This window comes from Athene cunicularia, assembly GCF_003259725.1.
Source record: "Athene cunicularia isolate RWA chromosome 4 unlocalized genomic scaffold, athCun1 chr4_part1, whole genome shotgun sequence".
NCBI classification, from domain to species: domain Eukaryota; kingdom Metazoa; phylum Chordata; class Aves; order Strigiformes; family Strigidae; genus Athene; species Athene cunicularia.
The window spans coordinates 24,725,788-24,740,607 of NW_020799098.1; the positions used below are offsets into that span (position 1 = coordinate 24,725,788).

Sequence of the window (14,820 nt, forward strand, 5' to 3'; positions counted from 1 at the left end):
TGTGCAGCTACATTTTGATGTTGCTAAAAGCAGTGTCTCACACAGGCTTCCTTAGAGAGACAATTTTTTTTGCAAGAATTTTTGTCTCCCCTGGGTTTTTTGCACATACCACAATGAAATCCTAACAAACAAGAACCACAGAGATTAAATTCTGCATAGTGGGACTCATAAGTGTATGAACATAACTTGAGAAGTCAAGGGAACTTGTACTCCTAAACCCTAACAAACTGCTGGCATTCTCCCTCTGGATCAATGTACAGGATAATAATTTAAAACCCTTTCTTTGCTAAAGAGAGAAACAATCATCCTTTTTGTATAATGAAAGCAAGTAGCAGGGGTGCAAAAGTGGATGTACTTGGAAACACTTTAAAAATGGAGCTACACATGCTAATTTTAGATCAAAGAAGTAGGTCATTCACTTAGCAATACAGAAAGTTCAAAGAAGCTGTAATGGACATAGTGGGGAATCAATTCTAGGTTATTTGCCTGCTAAAACCACTTACACTGGACATGTCAAGAGTATCTTTACTATGTACGAATAGCTTTCTCAGTGACATAACTGATGGTCAAAATGGGTAGCAGATTGCAAGGCATTTCTACCCTTGTGGTCAAATCAGGGACTGATTTCTCTCAAATGAGCACTCTTACAATTTATTATTAGAACAGTTCTGCTTAATGATACTTTCAAAATATTTTTGTTAACTTGGCATCAGTAAAGCTGGATTCAGATTGTGTTTGTGTTGCACGTGCTGGGGCCCTAATGTGAGATAACTGGCAAGCTTAATAATGCAGCAGCACAGAGCAGATGACCATCTCAATTTCCTAAAACAAGCAGTTTAAGAAGGTGACAGCCATTTGATAAGGGTGTGCTGAATCAACAGATGTGCTCTGCAGTCATCACCTATAAAAACTTACAGCCTTGATCTTACACAAGCATTTTAATGTTTTAACCTCACTAGGAGAAGGAAGAAAAACTCACACAAGGTACCTTCATTCAACAGTATGTATCACTCCAATAGTTCTTCCCTCTTGAGGGAAGACAGATAGAAAAAATAAAACACATTTTAGAAAGTCCTTCCTCTTTCAATGCCTACCACTCCTCTGCATTACCCTCTGTCATGCTGGAGAGAGACAGATGGTAAGAGATATCCATATCTTCATTACACAGTCTGAATAGCAGTGCCCTTAGTCTGCTAGGGTCTCCACATTTTAAAAAGAATACTGAAAATGAGTTTAAAAAATAATTTTGAAGGAATGGAAGAAAGGCTTCTTGCCGAGACACTAAGAAAGAGTAATCTGGCAACGTAGTGAGAAGACGACTGAGAGGTGACTTGATTATGTAGCATACAAGTACCTTGGCATAGAAAAATAAAACTGAGTTCTTCAATGAAGAGGTGATCAACAACTGATGACTAGAAGCTGTAATCAACCAAATTCAAAAGAGAAGAAATGCATACATTTTTAGCATTACACTGACGAGTGCAACAAATTGCCGAAGAAGGGGTGTATTCCCCCTCTTTCAATGCATTCAGACATGCTTCAACCAAATACAGGTCATTGAGTAAAGTACAGAAGCACCCAAGTTTAGATATAATGTTCTGCAATATCCAGATGATCTAATGATTCTTTTTGAGAGTTAATTATAAAGCTACTACACTAACTTTCGTGAAATTATTTCAGAACCACTAGAACTGCATGACAGCAATAGAAGAAATTCTTTAACTAACTACACAAGCTCTCTGGATGATACGCCATGTCAACCAGAATAGCCTTTCTAAAACCATCTTAGCATGACGAACAGGTAAAAGCACCGATTGCCAAATAGTGCAAAACGGTTTCTCTGGACATAATGCTGATATCCAAAAGAAAGTATCTGAACCAGTAAAGTTGCAAAACAATATTTAATTGTAGCTTGAAAGAATTTAGGAGTCAGTAACACATAGTAATGTCACAGCAATGAACAGGGGAGTATTTATATATGACTACAAGAAATCAAAACATCATATAAGAGTCATCACCAATGAAACCAGCCTAACATTCTTTGTAGAGCACACAACTGAAAAAGATTAGACAATAAACAGGGAAAATTAATCTGTCATATAACATCATAAATTTAAGTGGATGTGTGCTAGAAGGAATTTACCCTAAGGCATCTGAATTTTACATGAGAAATTACCTTAATGAGCTAAAATAACACAGAACACCTGTCACCAAGTAAAATGCCATCCAAACTTTCAACAAAAAATCCTTTATAAGCTTTCTCACCTTCACATGATACTGAAAGGAATAATCCTTTATCTTTCTTTCCTCCAAGCCTATAACAGGCTCTTTGAACAGCAAAGGTCCTAAGATGGACCATCTCTTTTGGGAACAGCACTAGGTTTTCCCCTGATAAAGATGCTAAACTTGGGTTATTTTATTACTTTAAAAAAAAAAAACAAAACCAAAACACAACAGATAACTAATCCCCTTTATGCAATTATTTTTTTTGCTGGGAACTAGATGAAACAGATTTTATGTTATAAGGAAGAGAGAACCACTCCATACTATATGACGACTTTTACTTGTAAAATTACACTTTGGGGTCTGTATTTCTCATTAAAACATTCTTGGGTTAATAACTGTATTATGTGTAACACGCTTTGAATGCATAAAGTACTAAATATCAACTAAGTTCTGTAATCAGATCCTTAGGTTTATTAATGTTTTGTGACCCTGTGTAAGATTTGGTAATAAGAGACTAGTATTTTTAATATATCACAGAGCTGGATTCCTTGGCTCCACTGTATGCTCTTAGGCAGCCTGTTCCTATCAAAATCCTGTTCCAGAATTGCAATGTGCTTCCTGCCTGCCTCCCAGTACTTGCAATTGTCTGATCTCACGTCAGCAGTTAACTTGGTCTGCCCAGCTCTGACCTCTTTGCTGTGAGTCACGCCAGCTCTCCACCTTTTGCAAATACAGTTCTTCTATGTACAATCTATCACACAAAATGGGAGGACATGCTCCATTCTTTCCCTCATGATCTGGAGGAAGAAAAAAAGGCTTGTAGTTTTAATTTTACTTATTTTTCTGTATGCCTTCCTGTGTATCGTTACCTTCTTTTTCTTGGAACTGGTAAGACCGCAGCAATTGGTAAGGCTGTGATGTCAAATATCTGCAAGTACTTTACTTAAAATTACTGTATTTTGGTTTGGCCATATTACTGCTAGCACAGTATTTAATTCACAGGGTTTACAAACAGCTAGAAGATACAGTTGGTAAATAATGCCAAACCTCACGCTGATAACAGCTGAGATGGTATGTATTACGGCCTCTAGATTAAGCAAACTGATAGCATAATAAGAGAGAGAATTTGTAAACGTGGACAAATATGATATACCATCAAAGAATCAGTATGACCTTTCCAGTGTAAAAAATCCCATAGAAACAATCATGAACACTACTACCAAAATTAAAATATTGTAGTCAGAGCCAGAATTACTGTAATTTGGGAGCAAAGTGGAGGATGATGTCTGATGATTTAAGACAGAAATAAAAGCCCACCATTACCTTTTGATTTGAGCATCTATGTGAAATTGTAGGCAATGAAGCCACACTGAAAAATATTTCTAGTCTCTCATGATTTAAAAAAAATAGCATTCTCAGTTATAGTAATTATTGCAAATTGTTTCTTCTTTATTATCTTCCCCAATCCCAGTCCTACATCTGTGTATTATATTTTATACACCCTACTATCAAAAAAGCAATCTTTATGGCTACAATCCGAATGGGGTTTTGTACCTGGAGACTCTTCGGTATTTTAAATTATTGCAATGACTATACATTATTTCCCAAATCAGCAACACCTCTCCTGAGTAAATAGCCTGCAGCTGGTGAGCTCTGGAAGACAGAAATTATACTCTGCCTCTCTCCACCCTAATCATTACAAAACTGAATTCCTTTCTAGAATGAAGGCAAACAAGAAGTTTTGACAATTTTCCATGTGCTGGATGCCCTCCAATGTGACTCCAAAAAGATGCTGATTAGCAAAATTGTCAAAGTGCACATATTGGTGATCTCCTTATATAAAGGAGTGTGTAAAAATATAATTCCAGTACTCAATGAAACATTCACTCTATGTGATACATAAATCAGTCACTGCAGTTTTACCATGGACTAAACCTGGCACCTGGCATCAAAACCCTACACCCATTAACTCTTTTCTTTCCTGGATCCAGGCATTTTTAAAATGTAGACTATCACACACACAATACATACAGTGGCTGAAGATTGGCTCTGCTGAGAACTACTTTTGCTGTGTTGCTATTTTCTTGAAGGTTGAAGGTAAGAAATCCTTGGGAGCAAAATATCTCACCCTACAGCAGACAAGTAACAGAATCTTTCCACATTAAAAGAGAAACAAAACCCTATTCAGCTCCTCCTTATTGTTTTTCATCCAACTGCAGTAACTCAAAGCACAATTGTCAAATATTTCTAAGAGGCCATAAATTTAATTTTGCTTCCGAGTTCAGTTTGAGAGAAGTGTGGCAGAACAAATTAAAATATGTATATAATTTAAAATAAAAATGTAGAAAGAAAGCAAATAACTTGTTATGCCTCTGCAGGCATTCTGAAAAACGACAAAGGGCTACAATAGCAAAAGTTGTACAACATACAGAGCACGAACAATTCACTGCCCCAAAGATAAAACGTTCATTTTATCTTACTGCCAGAGGCAGAAGCCCTCTCTCCTATACTCTTCCATGATCTCCTAAAGGATTCAGTTTTCCATGAAAAGGAGTTGTTCTGTCTTTTTACCCGCACCTAAGCCCTTTCAGTGTCCATGTTTTCTTGCAGTATCTGACCCTTTCTGTAATTATTTTCTTCACAGCATGCCCCAAGTTCAGTTCTTCTGTATAATCTTACCTATCTCCAAATAGCCTCCAAGCATTCTCTTCTAGCATTTAAAACATCCTGTACATTGGCCTCGCATAGCACTCCTGCACATGCAATCCTGTCCCAGAGAAACTACCGGGCACTAGGGCTGTGTGACCATAGTACCCATTAACCCAGGGGGTAGAAATCTGCCTCAGTTAAAGCACGAAGAGATTGCGGAGATCGGCTCCTCATAAAGCTCCTGATCACTGCTTTTATAGGACTCTTTATCCTCCTCCTTGGCAAATCTGTGCCCCCGGGCACCATTAGCACTTCAGGGGCAACTGGCACCTCAGATGACTCATTACTGGGTGCTTCAAAATGCCTCTGGTACAAGTGGTTACTCCAAAATCTGTTTCTAATCCTGCCTCTTCTAGGGACTGGACTCACTGAACCCTGCCTAGTCACACAAAGTCCAAGTCAACATCAATTAACTGCACAGTAAAATAATAAATAAACGTATCTGTAGTAGGGCAATACTGCTTACCAGTGACCAACCAAAAGGAGCCTAAACATTCAAATCCAGTGAATCCCAAACAAACTCTGAATTGTCTGTATTTGTAATACAACGCATTTTCCTGTTGACTTCCATCTTCTGTAATATTTGTACTTCATGCACATCCACCCATCCTGAGTGTTTTGTTAGTCTTACGATGAACTACCTACATCCAACTCACCAGCCTATCATTTAACTTCCTATTATTTCAGTTGTACAGCTAAACTTTGTAAGACAGGCCAAGGAATTTTATCCACTGATCTCTGCATCACGTTTCTCTTCAGACTGGGTTAGAGCATAGAGGGGAGAAAATAATATTAATGGATCTGGGGTTTCTCTCTTAAAAAAAACAAAGCAGAAATACATGTAGATAAGACTGCCTGATTTTACCCACAAAGATCTTTGTGAAACTTCGAGTTTTTTTATTGCTGCTACCAGAAATCCAGCACATTTCCTATCACCAGAACAATATAAAGGAAGAACAAGGCAGAAATGGTAACAAAGCCATTAAAAAAGGAAAGGAAGGGAATAACTAAATACAGGATAAACCTATAGGACTGTTTAAGAAAACAAAAGCATTTCTAGTTAAATAGGGAAGAAACATCACAAAAGGGAGAAAATAAAAAAGAAAAATAAGCAGTACTTTAAATAAATGTTTATTTTATCTGAAGTTAATGGATACATGATTCTAAGGCAACAAGGGAGGACACTGAACTAAATCAAAATTAATCCAGAAGCCAAGGCATAAGTAACCAGTGAAGGTGCTGTGCATCTTTTATTCAAGAGTTTTACATTGCCAGGGTTATAGAACTGGCAAAAATAAGCTTTAAGATTTCTAAGGAAACTTCCTTTACAAAGCAACTTCCTCTGTTCAAACAAGGCTAAAAATAGCTTCTGTAAAAAAAGAAACATCTTGTATACAAATTGATACAAATTAAAACATTCCAAGGATCTGTTCTCCCCTATTATTGTAATTTAGTTCAAGTAAATATTCCCTTGTAGACCTTAAGTCTGAAACACTGCAACATTATACTTGACTTTTTTATAACTGTAATTTTTAATCCCTTTTATCAACAATGCAAGAGAAGCTCTCTCACATCATCTCTTTCACACTTAGAGCTCCACCCTACTTTTTTACTGAAACAAATACCAGCACTCGCACTGGCTTCAGGGGACCAGGATCCAGTAGTTCTGCAAGGTCACAGATCTCTGGAGGACTACTGATGATCTTTTTCTACCAGGCCTCCTCCTGGGCATAAAATTGAATTTTCAGGACAAAAGAAAACCAACTGGCTGACTGGGCAGCCAAAGCAAAACAGCAGGATATAAATGTGGGTCCTGCCAGGAGGAACGCTGCCACAGTAAAGTGTGGCTCCAATTACAGCTTTCTTCAACTAATTGTCCCAGTTCAGATCATCCATTTAGCTTTTCTAGTGGAAAGAGCTGCAATGATTTTGATGGCTGATACAAAACCCAAAGAGAGTTCCTAGTTGTAGCAACACTTTCAGAGTATAAAGCAATCCTCTCCACTCTCCTTATAATTTCAGGGGGGAGGTGAGGAAAGCAGCTGATTTTGTACTTGAAAGCATCAGCATGTCTCCCTGGACTTTCAGATGTAGCCTAATGAGTTGGCAAGTGTATTTTTGCACTACGACTTTTCTCAGGATAATTAACAATATCTAAAATGAACTTTCCAATGCAGATTAAGCTAAGCCAGTTTGTTTCCTCATGAAAAAGTCAGTGCTTAATGATGCACACAGATGTAAACAACTGGTGCCCTTCTTGTTGGTTTCAACAGAGACAGTAAGTCCAGTAGGAGCTCCACAAGAGAACTGTTCACCCAGTCACATTCTTCATATACTAGTAGGTAACTTTACTACCATCTCACAAATCGTTTGGTAAGTAAATTATGAATTAATTTTCCAGTGTCATCCATCTGGTGCTTCTTACAAATGTTAATTTAATATAAACCGACTCCTTAAAAATAGGAGCAAAACCAAAGAAAATAAGAAATGCTGAGCCAGCCACTGAAGAATACTACAGTGACATGCCGAAATCAGAGAGCTTTTGAGCAGGAACAGGCTCAGAGCTGAGAAGTAAGTGCTAAGGATCTTCCCAATTTTATTTTTTCTGATGGTCTCACCAGACTACGGGAGCGCTGGCACATACCTTGTCCCCACAGCACAAGTCCACCAGTGTGTGACCACCACAACACCATGAGCACTGGGTGGGCCACTAGCATTTTCACCCCGATGTGAACATTTGGACTCACTCTGAGTGGGTCAGGAAACTCTTCTGGTGACTCTGCCAACAGCGCTAGCACCTACAGCAGTGAAGCAGGAGCCAAAGAATGAAAACTTAAAGACACATAATTATGGTCAAAGCCCTTTCACAGCCAAGCATCACAACTCCTATCTTGCTGAAGTATGTGAAAAAGTTCATGCCACTTGAAAGGAATGGCAGGACCTAATAGGAACCGGGTAGGAAACGTATTATTTGTGGACAAGACTAACCAAGGTTACAGGTAGGCTGAGGTGCATTAGTTCAACACAGAATGGTGTATCAGGGAAATACAGATGACACAGATGCTTCTTTCAGTTTGATTAAGGCTTGTCAATATCAAGTACAACTCTCAGAGGACAAGAAACCACACATTAAACCCCCACACTTTGCCACTACTGTTTCCCACCTTCCTTTTCATGGCCATTCCCCAATATGTGAGGAGAGAGAGAGATATTTCAGGCTTTATGGCTACAAGGCTGATGTCAGTGATAAAAACTGAACTCCCCAAGGGAGCTAAATAAGACCCACCAAGATTTAAAAAAGCTATTTACTTATTCCCACGCAGGTGGCTTAATACTTCTTCTGGGCAGAACACTTGAAAAGCAGCTAATTATGCACATCCAGTCATGGACCAAAAAAGCAGTCCAGCTATTTTAGAATTCATTTACTGATATTTGATACAGAATGTTATTGCCAAACTCCAGCTGTCAGCATTTGGTCATCCTTTTGTTGAAATGATGATATTTTTCTGAAAGAAATCTCTGGGAATATGAAAGCTAATTAAGAGAAGATGTCAATGACACAGAACATTGTCCAAGAATAATACCCTCTTTCTGATAAGTAAATGCTTCAGCTTTACTTTAGCATTTATTTCTGGTGTAGGAGACTGTGACAATGATCTAGGACAGTAAAATTATTCTTACTGCACTGAAGGACTAATGGCTATTTAATCATTTTGTTTGACATCTGTTAATGCAAAAGGGTGGGCTACTCTCTGTAAAATTATTAACATGTTGTATTTCAACCAGTTTACAGAGCAAACTGGGAGCCCCCTCCTTTGCCCTTCAGTAAGGCAAGAACTCTCACTGACTTTAATGGGATTTTCCACTTGAGTGCTATGTAGAAGGGCCAGCTCCTAAGCAAATTTGCTTACTCTCCTGCTTTGGTTAGTGTCTCTGGCACTACGGACTGTCCCACCGCTTGTGTCAACATTCCTCTTCCCATTCCCCATCAATAACTGCTAGTCTCCTAAATTCAGCACCTCTGCAGCTGTATGAGTGATGCACTACTGCTGCAAGCAACACATGGAATCTGAAAACCCTGTCGAGAGCACTTCTGCACCAGCACTGAGAGGACACCCGTGCTGTGCCATGCCAACCAGGCCTACAGGCCTGTGTTGCAATGTTTTGGCAGGCCTGATTCTGAACAAGTGGCTACACACAAAAGAGGAACTGGCCTTCCAGGGAGCAGACTTTTGCAGGAAAACAAGCAGAAAGGGTACTCCCTGCAGATGGAAAACAGTAGAGGTTAGTATTTTGCACCAGCCTCCCCATGGGAGTACAACAGGGAAATCAACTTTGCTGTCGGTTACCCCACCCAATAGATATTTTGCACTTAACTTGCAGGCTTCATAACACAAAGCTAATAATTTACTTTAAAAGACAAAGTATGGTAACAGAATATGTTCCTATAAGAAACTGTGTAACCTATCCATGAAACATCCGTGCTCTTGTTCAACATCTCTGCTCTTCTTCCAGAATGTATGAATCAAGATTATGATTAATATGGTCAAATGTACCAAAACAACCTGAGAGCTCAAAGCAGATCTAGCTTTAAAGCTCACCCAGTGAGGCTCAGCACTCAAACTCATGAACAAATTACCATGGTGTAACAAAGCCACTGCACAACAGCTGAGCTGTGGCAACAGTCCCCGCACATGCTCTTAGACCATGGGAACAGTGGGCAAACATGACTTTGCTTAGTCCATAATATAAAAAGGTTAAGCTTAGACCCTTCAGAGCTGCCCTGAGCTAATCATGAGCACCCAGGCAGTTACTGCAGCTTGGGTGGCCTGCAATAACACATTATTTTGAGGTAATTTTTTTAGAGGGTCAATTATCGGGAAATTTTTAGATATTTAATCTCTTTGCAAAAATAAACAAATTCTCTTATTTTCCTTTACATTTACCCATTTACATTGTCCATTCCTTTACAAAAATGTAGTTTCAAAACAAATAAAAATGAAACTTTTTCCAACCATATTGAGCTAGCATGTACAGTCCTAAGCCATGAGCCATGAAGCTTTTTGAGACTCATTTACTAAGAGTACAATTGTTTAGATTGTAAAATACCTTACTAAATCTTTAATACTGTAAAAATACACTATTCCTTAATGTTACTCCAATCACATACAAACACAAAATTATATTGAAACTCTTTGAAATATTTTCATTATTTTTTTCTCCAGGGATGACATATGTTTCTAATAACTTGCCACTGAGCAAACAGATTTAGCAGGGTAGCAGCATGCTGAGAAAGATAGCAGGATTTTCAATTTTCAGATGAAAGCAGTTCTATTCCCTGGCAGCCCTACTCCTAACCCCTTTAGGCCAGATCAAATTTTATCTGAAGCTAGCGGGTGCCTGTCTTTGATTCAATGGAAGTTGAATCAGGTTTTCCACATACCTGCAGTAAACAATTTGAAGCTTATCAATTAGAATATTTTTAATCAGTACTTATACCAGAGGGAATCTGTAGCAATTAACAGGATTTCTGGCCTTGGTTATTTACATATGCTTAGCTAAAAGACAACCCAGTTTTTACCAGAGAGTAACATCCATCTAAATCAGCAGACTCACAGACTACTTTAGATCATCAAAAGGAAAGTCCTATGTAAATTAGACAAGTCTCCCCTGCACCTAATAGCAACAGATTTTTAAATCTATTACATAAATTTACACAAGGAAAATCTATGGTACTATTTCAGATGAGGATTAGTTTGCAACATACATCTTACCTTTGGCTCCACAGTTTTTGCACAGGAAAGAAAGTATTTTTCATCTTTAGACACTTTTATTCTATGTACAATCCATGACTCAAGAAAAGTCTATGTATGAGAATATTTCTATATTTCATGGACCTCTCAGATAAAAACTTTATCTAGTATTTTCAAACAGATGTGCTTAATGACAGGTGCCATCTAATCAGTCTCACATAGATAGGAAAGTGTTGAGCCCCTAACGACACACTTGCACAGGAATTCTTGTTAAACTAAGGCCACAGGAAGCTTTGCTTCACACTTGATTTAGTCCAACTATTTGAAGATCTAACCCCCAATTTTATTCACATCTTCATGTAATTTCATTTGGACAGCTGTTTTTTCCCTAAACTAACTTTTTAATGCATGAAAACTGACATCAACTATTTCATTAAATTCTTTAAAAATATTGCCTTGCTAAAAATAAAGCTTTTATGATTAACTAACAGGATATACACAAACACATATATGTGAATGTACCAATAAAAGAGACCAAAGTTCTATTACTAGAGGTCTGTATTTGACAAAGATTCTACAAATAAAGCACTGCAGCTGCTTGTATCATGCAAATGGTTTGTGCCACATTTTTGTACAGCTTTTCTGTTCTTTCTGATAAAAATCTTTTCTTTCCTAGGAGAGCTCAGTGTTTTGGATCTGACATTTGTCTAGCAGTTTTATAAAGTAAGAATGAAACTATATTTAGTTCCAGAAAGCCATGGTTTGTAATGCATGCAAAGCTGCAGAAGAATCAGAACTAATCTTAATGAGGAAAACTTTTATCAAGTGTAATTCTATCTGTTCCCACCCAAATGGGACTAATTTGTTCCATTATCTGTAAAAAATACCAGCTATACACTTTAAAGCCTCTGAAGCGTATTTGTTCAAATAATAACGATGCAAATGTACAACCACTCAATCATGCCAGAGGCTGCTCCCCAAGCATCTTCAAATCTTTCATGAAAAGCTGTATCAATCATCACTAAGGTATCTTTCTCTTGCCACAGCCCCAGCCAATAATGTGGACTAGGTGATAGGATGGAAAGAGGAGAATAAGACTGTATTTCTCCACTATACTGCTGCTAAAGTCCAGCAGAAATAAGACTAACACAGCTATCACAGACTGATCCTTCTCATATCCCTGACTGTATTCCTTCATAATGAGGAGCTAAGGAGTCTTTCTTCAAATGAGGCTCCCTGGGAACTGGGGAAGCTAGCTGTTGGTGAGTCAAGGCATCAACCTGAAGGAGCTATTCTGGGAAAATAATTCCTTTTTTTTTTTTGTGAACAATGACTTCAAGATTTGTCTCTGTGGTGTAACCTTACAAAGCTATCTTAGCTTCCACTGTACCTATAGAGGACTTGGAAACACCCGGATCTTCCAAGAAGCACTCAGCATCTTGCAGAATCAGGTGCCTCATTAACAACTAGATAGATCATTACATATTAATAAATTGAATCTATGACCTAGGAAGTTAAAACAGAAAGCACGTTTAACATCAAGCGTAGTAAGATGTATGTAAATGCATGTAAGCAAAGCACGTATGTAACAGCATGTATGCAAAGCAGGCTTACGGGTTCTCTGATTCACTTCCCAAGCAGAATATGGACAGATTACATCAATTTTTCTATGGATAAATGCATATGCCAAATATCCATATGTATTTGTTGTGATGAGTAATCTGATAAATGTTCAAAATGTACAGAGTAAGAATCTGATACTTGGTACTGTCAGAGCACTATATACTCTGTGCTCCATCTATATGCGATAATGAAAAAGAGGATCTTGCTACTTTCATTGTACTGGCCCTATGAAGACTTGTGATGCTCTTATGCCCAATTCTGCTATGACAAACTTCAGCAGAGACAAAAATTTGGTCTTTAAGAATGTATGTCAAGTACCTAAAATATCTAGGAGGGAAAATTCTGAAACATGAACATAGACTTTGTTTTATGTTATGCATCATCTGTTATGCAAATAACATTCACACATCACTAATTCTTAAGTCTAAATATATCAAAATAGAAAATGAGAAATTAATAACAAAACAAGAAGTCAGTTAGAAACTAACTTTCTCTAAAACCAAATGCCAACTTTTTAAAATCAGGTACAATAGTTACCAAGCAATTAGAAATGTAATGCATTTTACAATTGTTTTTATGTAGACTACTTCCTTAACAAGTATATTATTCTTATTTTTCCCTTTGAATGAGGGAAGAACATGGACGGCAGAATGTTGCCCAGATAACTGGGCCATGCACTTCAGATTTAACGGACTTGATCATGGTTTGGGTAAGGTGCTGTAAAAGCATCAAAACGTGCACGGTACAAGGAATTTCATAGAACCACGTTCATTGTATTTCTATAGTCAGGAAAATAATATCCAGCTAGGCTAAAAAAAGATGCACCCAGAGCTACAGAATGGTGGCTACTGCCATCTCAGTTCCAAGGCAGACACTCCTGGCTTACGGTCCTGAGTAAGGGAGGGATGTCCCCGCCTGCCAGAGACGCACACGTGACAATACTTTGTGGAATGACTAGTAAGACATCCAGGAGGGCTTTTTACTTGTTTAACACCTCATAAGAAATGTTCTTAAATCACTTGAGATGCAGAACTCCATACCACTCTATAGAGTTTGGCAAAAATTTTAAATCTCATATTTTACAAAATGGGGCAAAAACAACCAAAAGGTTGGACTCACTCACCTCAGCAGCTGGGGAAGGAACAGCGCTCAGGATTGAGCCAACTAACACACTGCTAATGTTACAATCACTTTTATTTTGCCAATTGCTTCTACCATTTCAAGCCAAGCTGTCAGTGACAGGGTCACTTTTTTAAATCAATGATCAACAACAACAGTTTGATTTCTTCCATCTCGACAGGTCACAGGAATTAGATGGAATTATCAAGGATTTATTCTCTGTCACTGTATCTGAGAAGAAATCAAAAGTTAGATTGATTTCTTTTTTTTTTCTTTCTCATTTTGATTTCTCTGAGCTGATGTCTTCTTTTGAAAAGTAACAGAAAGGAATAAAGGTGGACAGCCGTCTAATAGCTAAGCACGTAAAGACTTCTAAGACGTAACCCATTAATGATCATTGCAGATACATACCTTCCCTAGCAGGCACACTAATAACATTAACATAATAAGCTACTAAGAGCAAAAAAGTTAGATGTTATCACCTCTAAAAACTGGAGATGGATTTCAAATCTTATCTATATGAATCAACACCGATGTTCAGCCAGTATACCACACAGTATCTACACCAATAGATACATAAAAGACAACCCTGAAGACTAGACAAACAGGTGTTTGCCAGGAAACTGAAGTTTTTGATGTAGGTCATGCACCATGTTCCTGCAAAAGCGGTGGTTAGCTGAGGCCTTAGAACTGCCATGGAAGGCAGCAGCTGAGCTGCAGGGTGGGAGATCTTGGGAACATGGAATGGTGACAGCTGTGGGGGACTGACCACGGACAATTTCTTGTGGTCTCCAAAGCCAATACACGCCTCCCCCACCGTAATCTGTTACAAATCCCATCTTGGAGCACACATATGAGAAGTTCCTGGCAGGAATCCTATCTTTACTACATTAATGGCAGTGTGTCGCTGTTCTTCTCCTGAGATTATCTTTCTCAGGACATTTTTCAATTTCTCCCACTTTAGCTGCACGTTCTTCAAAAAGTAGGGAGCAGCCCGGGAGCACATACCCTGGTGTCAGCATGCTACTTCCAGCTTCTTTAACGAGAGAAAACTAAAAGTATCAGACGGAGAACCTTTTTTTTTTTTTTAAATGGACAGAAGAGTGCCACTTTGCACTACCAACCCCAAGGACCAGAAAACCCCAAATCAGACCAGCTGTAGAGAAGACGAGCAGTGGTTTCGCAGAAGGAAAGCTCTGCGCTGTGAAGCAGAAGAGCGCTGCCCAAGAGCGAGCGGAACGGCTCCGGTTCTCCCGGTGTTTACCTTCCCAGTGACCCGGCGCAGCGCCCAGCTGCGGGGACGTCTCTGCGCTTCAACAGGCTGGAAGTTACCCCCGCAGCGCCCACCGGGGGCTCCCCAGGCTCCGCGGCCGCCCCCCGGGCTGCACCG

The 14,820-nt window shown here is 38.7% G+C and overlaps 1 protein-coding gene across 1 annotated transcript in view; it reads right to left on the minus strand.

Annotated features, from left to right (window-relative positions):
• SMIM14 (small integral membrane protein 14) overlaps window positions 1-14,814 on the minus strand; it is a 42,313-nt gene extending 27,499 nt beyond the window's left edge. Inside the window, exon 1 of the mRNA XM_026847105.1 lies at window positions 14,695-14,814. The gene's annotated coding sequence lies outside the window, so the exon portion shown is untranslated. The remainder of the gene's footprint in view (window positions 1-14,694) is intronic.
• Window positions 14,815-14,820: the final 6 nt, after the last annotated feature.